The following is an 11,717-nucleotide window of genomic DNA, read 5'->3' on the forward strand; positions in this document are numbered from 1 at the left end:
GGTCTTTGGCTAACGAAGTTCGCAGATGACTGCAAACTAGGAGCCATAATCGAAACTCCTAATGATGTGGACATTCAACAAAATGGTCTCATAGAGACAGATGCCTGGTGTCAAAGCCATGGCCTCAAGCTCAATGCCAAAAACTGCATTGTCATCCCCTTTGATAAAACTCTGTACCCATGAGCTACCACATAGGTGGTAGTCTACTTAACACCGAAAGTTTGACAAAAGACCTTGGGATTTGGGTGGGCAGTAGTCTCTCCTTTGATAATCACATTGCCACAGTAGTCAGGAAATCCTTATACATGGCACACCACATCACAAAAGTTTTCTCATCCAGGAAAAAAGAAGTCATTGTTCCCCTCTACTTGTCACTCATTAGACCCATTATAGAGTACAATGCCCCTTTTGGTATGTACCTCACAAGACATCTACAACAACTGGAAAGGCCACATAAATACCTCACAAAGAGGATTACCAGCCGCAAACAGATGCCCTATGCAGACCATCTCAAAAAACTCTAGCTTTACTCCATCACATATCGCCTACTCAGAGACGATCTCTGCCTAACATACAAAGCTATGTCAAACCCAGAGCTGTCGGACATGCTCCACTTAAAGAAATCCCAATCCCTCCAAGCTACATGCTCTAGGGACCTAAACTTTGTCACTACAATAAACAGAACATGCTGGAGGGATAGATTCCTGTCCCAGAGACTTCCCATACTCTGGAACAAACTACCTATCTATATCAAACAAAGCTCCTCATTAGCACTCTTCAAGAAAAATCTTGATGATTGGATGGGAAATAGGAAATTTACCCCGGGGATCACCTCTGTGACTCTGCTCGATAGGGGCACAGGAAAATAATTTTCTTGGGTGGCGAAAACCAGGGTACCTTTTTGGCTAGGGCTTATATAAGCCCTAGGGCCAATAGGCTAGTACCTACCTATGAACCTATGAACAAATGACTCATATAAGAGTATTTCACTTATGTTTGTTAACTATGCTAGTGGGCTGGTCCTTGGACCCATTTCCACTATGGCTCAAGCCAAACTGAGACATAAACAGTGAGTGAAAAAGCTACATGTAGTAAAATATATTCAAGAAGTTTAAGCAATAATTTACATAAGATAAGAACACAAGAGTTTTAACAGATGATGATGACTGGACAGGGTGTATTATATAATTCCAATGCATTCCTAGTTAGCTAGCAGTAGTTGCCAGCATATTTAGACATTGCTAGCATAAATACGGTGTGTACTATATGTGTTGTGATGTCACAAACACTGGCTTAACAGTAATTACACTCCAAGAAGCAATAAATAAGATTTGGACTCCAGAGTTACAGTTCTTGCTTCTTTACTCTGGGATAGCCCTTAGGCAACTGCCCACACAAAGAAACAGGCATGTGATTTCCTAGCTGCATTACAGTTAACTCTTGACAGCAACTCTAATAAATATGTATCAAATGTATCCCCTTATAGATTTTTATATAGATGGTATGGGGAACAGATCAAATGCTTGATTTGTATTTGGTTTACTCAGGACCTTACAGTTTTTGTACAGTTTCAAAACAGTAAATATACAGAGCAGGGAGAAGCAGACTCCACCCACCCCACCCCATGTAGATCCCAAGTAAAAGCTCATGTTTGGTGATTTGATGAGTTGTGAATCATTGACATGGGTCTACTAAAACTGAGTCGGTTGTTGAAATCAACATATGTTACACTCATTGTGCGTATGAAACATGCTGTTCTGTGAAAAAGGACATGCAATTATATCAAAAACACATAAAGGAAGGGATTAATCTGAAGGCAGTCAATAAATAGCTTCCAAATACCTTTCAAACATCTGTGAAATATGTCTGCCTTTGAGGTGGACTGATGGTTCATCCATATTTGAACATTTAGACAAGGCTTGGGATGAATAGTGGTTTATAGAATGTGTCAGGCACTGGCTTTAATCTTCAGTTAAGCTGGTTTGCACCTTCAATGGTAAATATTTTGTCTTGCTTCCAGCAGGTGTACAAGTGCAACAGAGATTCAGATTTTTTCCCTCCTCTTCCTTCTTCTTCCTGTCCTCATGAATCATGTGGAGCTATCATGAAAACTGAGTTGTTTAGTTTTGCAGTGGCACTTTAACTTCCCAGGACTTGGCCTTCAATTACATGGTATGGCCTTGAGGTTTCAGCTTCATGAAGCACATTTGCTGTGGACTGTACCGTGTTCTTATCATGAGGATGCTGTAGTCTCACCACATCTCCTGGGAACAGCCTGCTTGATTTTCTGGACCCCATAATATTTCCTTTGGATGTGTTGCATTAGTTCGTATTTCTCTTTGAGATTCAGAACTGTTTTTGCAGTAGAGCTGCTGCGGCTGATAACCATGATTTTAGTTATCTGCTCATGATTATTTGGGACAGTGACAGTCACAGTTTGTAGTGGTGTGTTGTAATCCTCAAGGGATGTTAGTTTATATGGTGCACTTCACTTGCAGATTTGCTTGCATGCTATTTAGGCTTGTTGTACTGGAAAAATCTCTACTCCTCCACAGGCTTTTAGAACTGTTGGCTCTAGAACCAAAGGAAGAGTCTCGGGAATGTCTTTTTTTCACACAAATGTCACTATACCAGTTTCACCAATTTGGGGTACTTAGTATAGATGTCTGCACAGCAAGATATTGTCAGCTCAAACTGAACTAGATCAGCTGTGCTTTTGGACAATGGACAGCCTGATGTTTGTGGTAGTATCATCTGGACAATTGACAGTCTGATGTTTGTGGGAGTATCATCTGGACAATGGACAGTCTGATGTTTGTGGTAGTATCATATGGACAATGGACAGTCTGATGTTTGTGGTAGTATCATCTGGACAATGGACAGTCTGATGTTTGTGGTAGTATCATCTGGACAATGGACAGTCTGATGTTTGTGGTAGTATCATCTGGACAATGGACAGTCTGATGTTTGTGGTAGTATCATCTGGACAATTGACAGTCTGATGTTTGTGGGAGTATCATCTGGACAATGGACAGTCTGATGTTTGTGGTAGTATCATCTGGACAATGGACAGTCTGATGTTTGTGGTAGTATCATCTGGACAATGGACAGTCTGATGTTTGTGGTAGTATCATCTGGACAATGGACAGTCTGATGTTTGTGGTAGTATCATCTGGACAATGGACAGTCTGATGTTTGTGGTAGTATCATCTGGACAATTGACAGTCTGATGTTTGTGGGAGTATCATCTGGACAATGGACAGTCTGATGTTTGTGGTAGTATCATCTGGACAATGGACAGTCTGATGTTTGTGGTAGTATCATCTGGACAATGGACAGTCTGATTTTTGTGGTAGTATCATCTGGACAATGGACAGTCTGATGTTTGTGGTAGTATCATCTCCCTTCACATGGTTCCTGTGAAACGTGCTGTACAAATAGAAACATCTCACCATTTATCTCCACTGCCATTCTGGACCAACATACCATGGCTCTCTGACTCATACCTTGCTTTTCACTATGGCCAGCTGGTCTTCATGAATCCAATTCAAAAGAGGTCTTCAAGATGTGTTTTGCTTTGAAAAGTCCTGCGTTGTAGCTGATTTCCTCTCTGAATATGAACTGAGGTTGAATTTAGAGTGACATATTTCTCTTTTCTTTTGATCACCCACTTAACACAACGTTTTTAAGGCATTGTATTTCTAGGTCACTCTTTAACATGTCCTTTTCTTTAGCAGATAATCCATCAGTGACAACGTCTGTAATTTATTGTCTGGTAACACTTCTAGAGTCTCTTTTAATTAGGCATGACTCATTGCATCTGGTATTTGCATTTATTTTCCTGGCTTGCATACCACTCTTGTATCAAATCTTTGTAAAGTTAATGACTCTTTGTAGTCTCTATAGTGTTTGGTGTACTGTGTATAGGTTTGTGAGATGGTTGTGTCCACAATTTTATTTTCTACCCTACAGAAATTTATAACATCTTTTGCAACCACAGACTAGTCTCAACAATTCTTTCTCAATCTGGCTGTAGCACATCTATATATAAGTGCCACAAGGACAAGGCATTGGCTGGCATTCTTACAATAGGACTGCTCCAAGACCTGTCTGGCACTATGTGCATTATAACTGGTTTCATATAAAATAATATTCCTGTTGAGGGCACAAGTTTCTCTTTGGAAGACCTCATTTACAGATGGGATCCCAAAATGGCATTCATAGAAATCATCATCTTACCGGCATTGTATTAAAAATGCATTAGGTGGAGTTGTTTGTGCCTAGTTAATTTGCCGGCACCCTTGGTTTTCATTTAGCAACTTGGCATCACTGCATACTGTGCAAGAACTCTTCTAGAGTCTCTTTTAACTAGGAATGATTCAATGCATCTGTATCTGCATTTGTTAAAGAACTTTACCTGCATAAAGAAATCAGGATTGTAGCACAGAAGCAGTTCAAACAACAGCACCTACCAATGTCTGCAAACATAGTGACACACTTGTTCCTTCAATGAGCTCAGGGACTTCAGAAACTGTTCATTTACTTTAAGGGCTGTTCTAATTATAACTCCTGACATTGTGTAACTTTATTCCCAGGTCAAAGGTTGTTTCCTTTACAGACAACATTAATGTTGTACTCAGTAACACAACGCATGTAACAATGTAGGTTCTCAGATTGTTGCTTTAATGAGAGTTATATTGCACTGCCTTAACAGGTGCTTGGAATACTTACATGCTTCTCATAGTGTTGGGGGCGGTGGGGCTGTAATCTGTCATCAGGTCTTAAAGCGAGTCAGATAACATGTTATACTTCAAAGAAATCAGCTCTATTGGGGTAAGGATGCAGCAAAATTGTGAAGAAAATATCTTTCAGAGTTACTGATTTCATAATTTAGTTTTTTATTCTTTTGCAGCTAAACTGGGATACCATCTCAGTTCAACCCCAAAGTGAAGTGGAAAACACCCTTCTTTAATAGTATTTTGACAAGGCATATACAGTACCTCACACATTTTGTTTCATTTGTTACCATACAAATAACTTAATTTATTAATATAAAAAATACAAATAACAAGTAAGCTTTGAAATGTAGCTCTGTTTTTTTATTGTAAATATTGATTCTTTTTTGTGCGAGTGTGGCCCCAAAGGAAAGGCTACTGTTTAACAAATGGCATCCATGTGCAAGGAATGCAGCAGCAGTATGCACTCTTCTACTCAACCAATGTCCTCTTTCACACATCAGTCCATTTTTCCCATACTGCCTTCGTATATGAAAGTCTATTCTCTTTGATGCATCAAATCCACCTGCATTTCTGCTCATGCTCTCCACTTCCTGGTCATATCCACTCACGGATCCTATGTTTGGACCATCCCATAACTGTACCCCCTACTCTCATTTTTGTCCTTGACTCCTACAGTACTGCCCTTCAATTACATCCCTCCTCTGGGATGTGAGGAATACATAACTAGGATTTACCGACTGGCTAGCTTCCCCTGCCTACAAAAACCCTACTCTTGTTTATTTATTTACTTACTATTTGGTAACCAGATAGGTGGGCTGCCCAGAAGATCATTTTCAGCCATGACCCAAAAGTACAGAAACAAAAGCAAACGACGCTAATATTCACAAAGTATAAAATACATAAGAACAAATGCAAAATCAAATGCTTTTTAAAGGATCTTGGCAGAAACATAGTTGTTTCAGATCATTAGGCTCATTACACAGTCTTATGTACAGGGAAGCACTGCAGAGACAGAGTTAACAGTAAAAACAAAGCTGTTTACAATATTTACAGTCTGAGATGGATCCAGCACTAGGCAACCTAGGCAGTCCCCTAGAGCCCTATGGCTGGGGGAGGGGAACACTGGGTAGGGGAGTAGCACATTAACTTTTTACTTAATTACAAAAATAAAACACTTCTTAACACCACAGTGGCAGTGCCTTCTCCTTTAGGGAATACCATGCATGCAGAGCACACATGCCAACGCAGTTGTAAACACATTCCACACTTACAAGTGGAATTTAAACTAGCCGTTCCATTGAGACAGAAAATGTGTATATGGTGTGTGTGTGTGTGTGTGTGTGTGTGTGTGTGTGTGTGTGTGTGTGTGTGTGTGTGTGTATGTGTGTGTGTGAAAGATTTACACTAGCTATTCATTTCATTGCTGTGTGAGAGATAGTGTGTGTGTGTGTGTGTGTGTGTGTGTGTGTGTGTGTGTGTGTGTGTGTGTGTGTGTGTGTGTGTGTGTGTGTGTGTGTGTGTGTGTGTGTGTGTGTGTGTGTTTGTGTATGCATGTGTGTGTGTGTTGCTGTATTAGAGAAGGTGTGTGTGTTGTTGTGTCTTTCGGCTTATCCCGGTTAGGGGTCGCCACAGCGGAACTCCAGTCCACTAATGTTTGGTAGTGGATTTTTACGTGCCGAGTTACCAGCCCTGATGCACAACCTTCAATGAAGGCATGCCCATTCACGCATGCCTCCACACAGAAGACGCTCTAGCTGAAAATCGAACGCAACAACGTCTTGCTGTGAGGCAACAACGCTACTGCAGCACCACTACCATGGGTGGAATTTAAACTAGCCATTTGCTGCTGTATGAGAGAAAAAGTGTTTCTGTGCTGTTGCGTAAGAGAGAGAAGGTGTGTGTGTGTGTGTGTGTGTGTGTGTGTGTGTGTGTGTGTGTGTGTGTGTGTGTGTGTGTGTGTGTGTGTGTGTGTGTGTGTGTGTGTGTGTGTGTGTGTAAGCATGGAATTTAAACTAGCCACTCATCCATTGTTGTATGAGAGAAAGTGTGTGTATGTTGCTATATGAGAAAGAAAATAAGTGTGTGTATGTGTATGTGTTTGTGTAAGACATAGCTCTCAAATGTTCAGATTTTTACAGACTGTCCAGATTTATACTTCTATAATTATATTTTCTGTCAGTTTCTCATAAAATGTGTGGTTTTCTGGAAAAATCACTGAGGGTTGCAGTCACTAAATAATGACGTATATATGAGTTTCAAACTTCATATCCTTCATGGTAACACAAATGCTGCTATTCTAGCAACTTTCAAAGTTAGAAAGAACCATATTTAAATTCAGTCCCTATTTTTGGACCATTGCACCCCCATTATTTAAGGCTCTGTCCAAATGTCTTGCACTAAGAAGTTAAGAGGTATGATGTGTAATGCCCTAGCTAGGTTTGTCAATTGACAATTAGTCAATCAGAGTAATGAAACCTGATAAAGGAGGTGGAGTAGTCCTAATGTATAATTTTGACTATGACACCCACCTCCATTGCGTGCTGCATGACACTGAACAATACAAACTAGTTTCTAGGAATGAAATCAACCTTGCTATTTCCAAAATCAAGTTTCTGTTAACTGATCATTTATTACAAGGGGTCATCAATGAGAAGTTGTTTAACTACCTACATGTGAATAAACCTAAGATCCTGGTTATTTTTGGGATTTCAAAAATACACAAAGGGATGAACCAATTGAAATTTAGACCTATTGTTTCGGGAGCGGGTAGTATAACTGAACCCCTTGTGAAGTTTATTGACCATGTCACTAAGAAATTTGCCTCTACTTTGAACCATGTTTGTAAAGATTCTTGGGATTTTCTTAGGGGTATTCAATCTACTTTTTTTCAGCCAGAACTACTGATGATCACTATTGACATAGTTGAATTATTCCCTGGTATTCCTCATTCCATTGGTTTGGAATGGTTTAATGAAGTATTGGTAGCGGAAACTGAGCTAGGGAATAAGATCACCAGCCTGCTTGTAGAGTTTATGGATATTATTCTAGAAAACAATTTTATTTATTTTAATGGTGAGCTCTACAGGCAAAAGAAAGGTGTAGCCATGGGTGCCTCCTGTGCTTCTTTGTATGCCAAAGTAGTGTTGCACAGATGGGAACAGAAATTTATTTTTGAAACCAACTGGGTCCACTACATCACTCATTACAAGAGATACCTGGACGACATCTGTATTTTGTGGAATGGCACGCTTGATCAGTTTCTTGAATTCTTTAATTATCTGAATTCCACCACTCATTTTCTGTCTTTCACTTATAATGTTAGTACAAGTGAGTTGCATTATCTTGATGTTACCCTTTATAAAGATGTGCTTAATCACACTTTTCAGTCTAAACTTTACAGGAAACCCACCTTCTCTAACTCCTTTCTACATTATGAAAGTGGTCATCCCTTTCACCAAAAGAAAGGTATTGTTAAGGGGCAATTTATTCATGTCTCTAGGATGTGTAGTACATTAGAAGGTTTCCTGGATGAGATTAAGCTTTTGAAATCTTTATTTCTTGAAAGGAACTACCCTAGTTCACTAGTCTCCACCTTGGCACAAGAGGTTGCAGATAATAGAGACACCAAATATCCTCCATTAATTGGCAATATGAACCTACCAGTTAACGTTCCCAAAACTAAAGAGCATTTTGATTATTCTAGCAGCTTTATTCACACATATTCCGTATGTTCTTATGATATTGAAAATGTGTTACAGAAACCCTGGGCAGTTCTCACCCTCCATGACGAGCTTAGAAACCTGGTGCAACCACACCCCAGTTTTGTCAGAAAAAGGGATGTCAATCTAAAAGAATTAATTTAAGGGAAACATACACAAAGAACAGCTTTAGACAATTCCAAACCAGGCACTTTTAAATGTGGTGCTTGTAGGCAATGTGATGCTATTATTAATGACTCAACCCTCTATATTCCATCAAGGAAATACCTCTTTAATAGCAGTAGGTTCTTTAATTGTGGCACTAAAGGGGTAGTCTATATAGGTGTATGTATGTCCTGTTCTAGTTTTTATGTAGGCAAAACGGAGAGACCCTTAAGAAAAATAATTTATGAGCATTTTTATGATGTTCTGAAAGGAAAGGAGTCTAATGCCTTTTACAAACACTCCCACCTTTGTCATAAGATGGAGTTAAAGTTTATGGTTCTAGAACAAGTAACACTGGACACCAGGGGAGGTGACTGGGAGACTACCTTGGAGTACAGAGAACTTCTCTGGCAACTCAGGCTTGATGCTGGTAGATCTCCTGGTCTCAATGATAATATCAATATAAGTAGTGTCTTAAAACTTAGGATGGCCAGACTATAACACCTTTACAGGTATGGTGTTGAATGAATAGAGACCTGTTAATAGCTATATAGCTATTCACACTTAGGATTGTTTTTAGCTTTTGGTCCTTAACATTTAACATTTAATAATACACAAAGTATGTTTTCATTTTTCAAGGTATCTAATTATATCAGTCATATTGTAGACTGTTTTTGGTTTGCAGTAATATATTGTTAGTAGTTTTATTACACTTCTATATTCATCTTTTAGGGAGTTAATTTATATAGTTTTAAATGAACATTGGTATTTATGATTTGTAACAATTCTCAGAAAGATGTTCTTATTTATTTTAATCCATCTGGTTTTTACATTTAATAGTTATTTTGAACGCATAGGATGTTTTATTAGTTAATTCTTTTGCGTAAAAATTGTTACTTTTTTACCATTCGTTTAATTGATTGTTTTTTAATTCTGTTAATTAATGGATCATGTGACAATACTTCTTTATATATGGGCTTTGGTTGAATGTAGTTTTAACTTGAGAAAGCTTGGTAGTAACCGAGCGAAAGCGCTTGTTTTACCTTGCTTGTGATTATTCCAATAAAAGACCTACGTTTTTGCTGACTTTGGCTTCCTTGTCTGTGGATTATCGCATTTTTAGGTTTGTCAATTAACTTGATCAGGCTCAAACCTGTACCTTGGTTACAGAAGACAAGAGCCTGAATCCTCTACACTAGCTACCAGACTGCTAAAGGAATTGTGAGTTTGAGTTTCAGTACATTTTCAAGGTGTTATGAGTTTCAGTGCATTTTTTTGGAATTGTAAGTTTCAAGCAGAGTTGCCATATTTGTAAAGGGACAGGTTTGTTTGTTTGTTTGTGTCTTTTGGCTTTTCCCGGTTAGAGGTCGCCACAGCAGAACTCCGGTCTGCTAATGATTGGCAGTAGATTTTTACGTACTGGCTTGCCAGGCCTAATGCACAACCTTCAACGAAGGAATGCACTTTCATGCATGTCGCTACACAGAAGACGCTCTAACTGAGAATCGAACAGGCAACGTCTAACTGTGAGGCGACAATGCTACCGCAGCACCACCACCACAGTGTAAAGGGACAGGGAGGGACTAAAAAAATAAAAGGTCCTTCACACTAAGAAAAAAAACAAAAGGTCTTTAATGCGGAACATCAGGCAGTTCTGCATTAAACAGAGGTAGCTCCATTTTGCGATTTTTGATTGGCCCATATGCCGGTATATGAGCCAATCAAAAAATCGTACAGTGGAGCCTCGTCTGTTCAATGCAGAACATCAGGCAGTTCCACATTAAACAGAAGTGGCTCCACTTTGCAATTTTTTGTGGAAGCAATTTCACTGGATTTTAACCGGCAGTGCAGGACTCGGGATTGGGCTGCTTATCCAGGGATAGTCCTGCTCAAATAGGGACATCTGGCAACCCTGGTTTCAAGGGAACAGAAGTTTACTGATGCTCATGCTAAGTCTTTTTTCAAAGTACAACTAAGTGTTTTGTTTACCAAATGTCAGTCACTGTGCTGTAGAATATGAAAGTAGTGTTAGCAGCATACTTGCCTTTGGTGCAGAAAGCTGTTGATTCTACTCCCTCAACATGTAGATGGAGTGGTGATATTGCAGTGCCCTTTTGATTGCTGAGTGTGTCCAGGAGTGTGTTCTCCTTTGAACAAGATGCCTAGTAACTATGAACTTGTTGGTCAGCCATTCCCTATTGCAATATTACCAGCTTAACAACTATCTTTTAATGTAAGACAGGCAAATAGGCCTTAAGGGCAGGAGGTACTGAACTGGTAGATGAAACACTGCAATGTAAAGTATTTTGGCAGTAGCAGCCTCTCCACTGGTTACAGATCTCTTTAATGTGGAATTGTTCAGATGACTTTTACTTCTGCAGAGATTGTCCATATTGACTGATACTAGTGAATTATAATGACAGAAGTTTGAGTGGCCTTTTACGGTTGAAACAAATAAAACCGAAAAGACGTCACGAGAAAACGGGACCTGAAGACTTTAGTTAAACTCCCCTTTTTTGGTTGAAATTTTCTGAAATGGGATGTTTTGTCATTATTGGTTCATACATTTTATTTTATTGCTTACTGGAATGTTCAAAACTACGGTGTATTATACAAGGAATATAACTTAATACAATCATGAAGGTTAATCAAAGAACACATACATGTATGCATGACCCTAAAAATGTGTGCAAGGAGTCTATGACTAAATGTAAAACCTGTCCAGGTTTTTACATAGGAAAAACGTATAGGAGGTGTAGAGAACAGGTGTATGAACATCAGTATGGCATCCGGAACAATAAAATGGATAATGCCCTTGCTAAACATGTGGCAAGCAACCCTGATCATACTTTTATTTTCAGAGTCATAGACCACATAGAGGCCGAGATAAGAGGGGGACCAGTATCTTTGTGGTTAGAACAGAGAGCGCTATTATGGCAGCTCAAATTGGATGCCTTTAGGCATCCTGGTTTGAATGATATTTGCTCCATAGCCTGCACTTTGAAGTTAAAAAGCCTGATGAGATGATTTTATGCTCAAGCTTTAGTTAATAATATTCATTTTTTTTGGATAATAATTCTATTGTATAACATGTTTTTTATTTAAGAGGTAACCC

The sequence above is a fragment of the Protopterus annectens genome, chromosome 7.part0 (assembly GCF_019279795.1).
Source record: "Protopterus annectens isolate FY-2018-M chromosome 7.part0, PAN1.0, whole genome shotgun sequence".
NCBI lineage: Eukaryota > Metazoa > Chordata > Ceratodontiformes > Protopteridae > Protopterus > Protopterus annectens.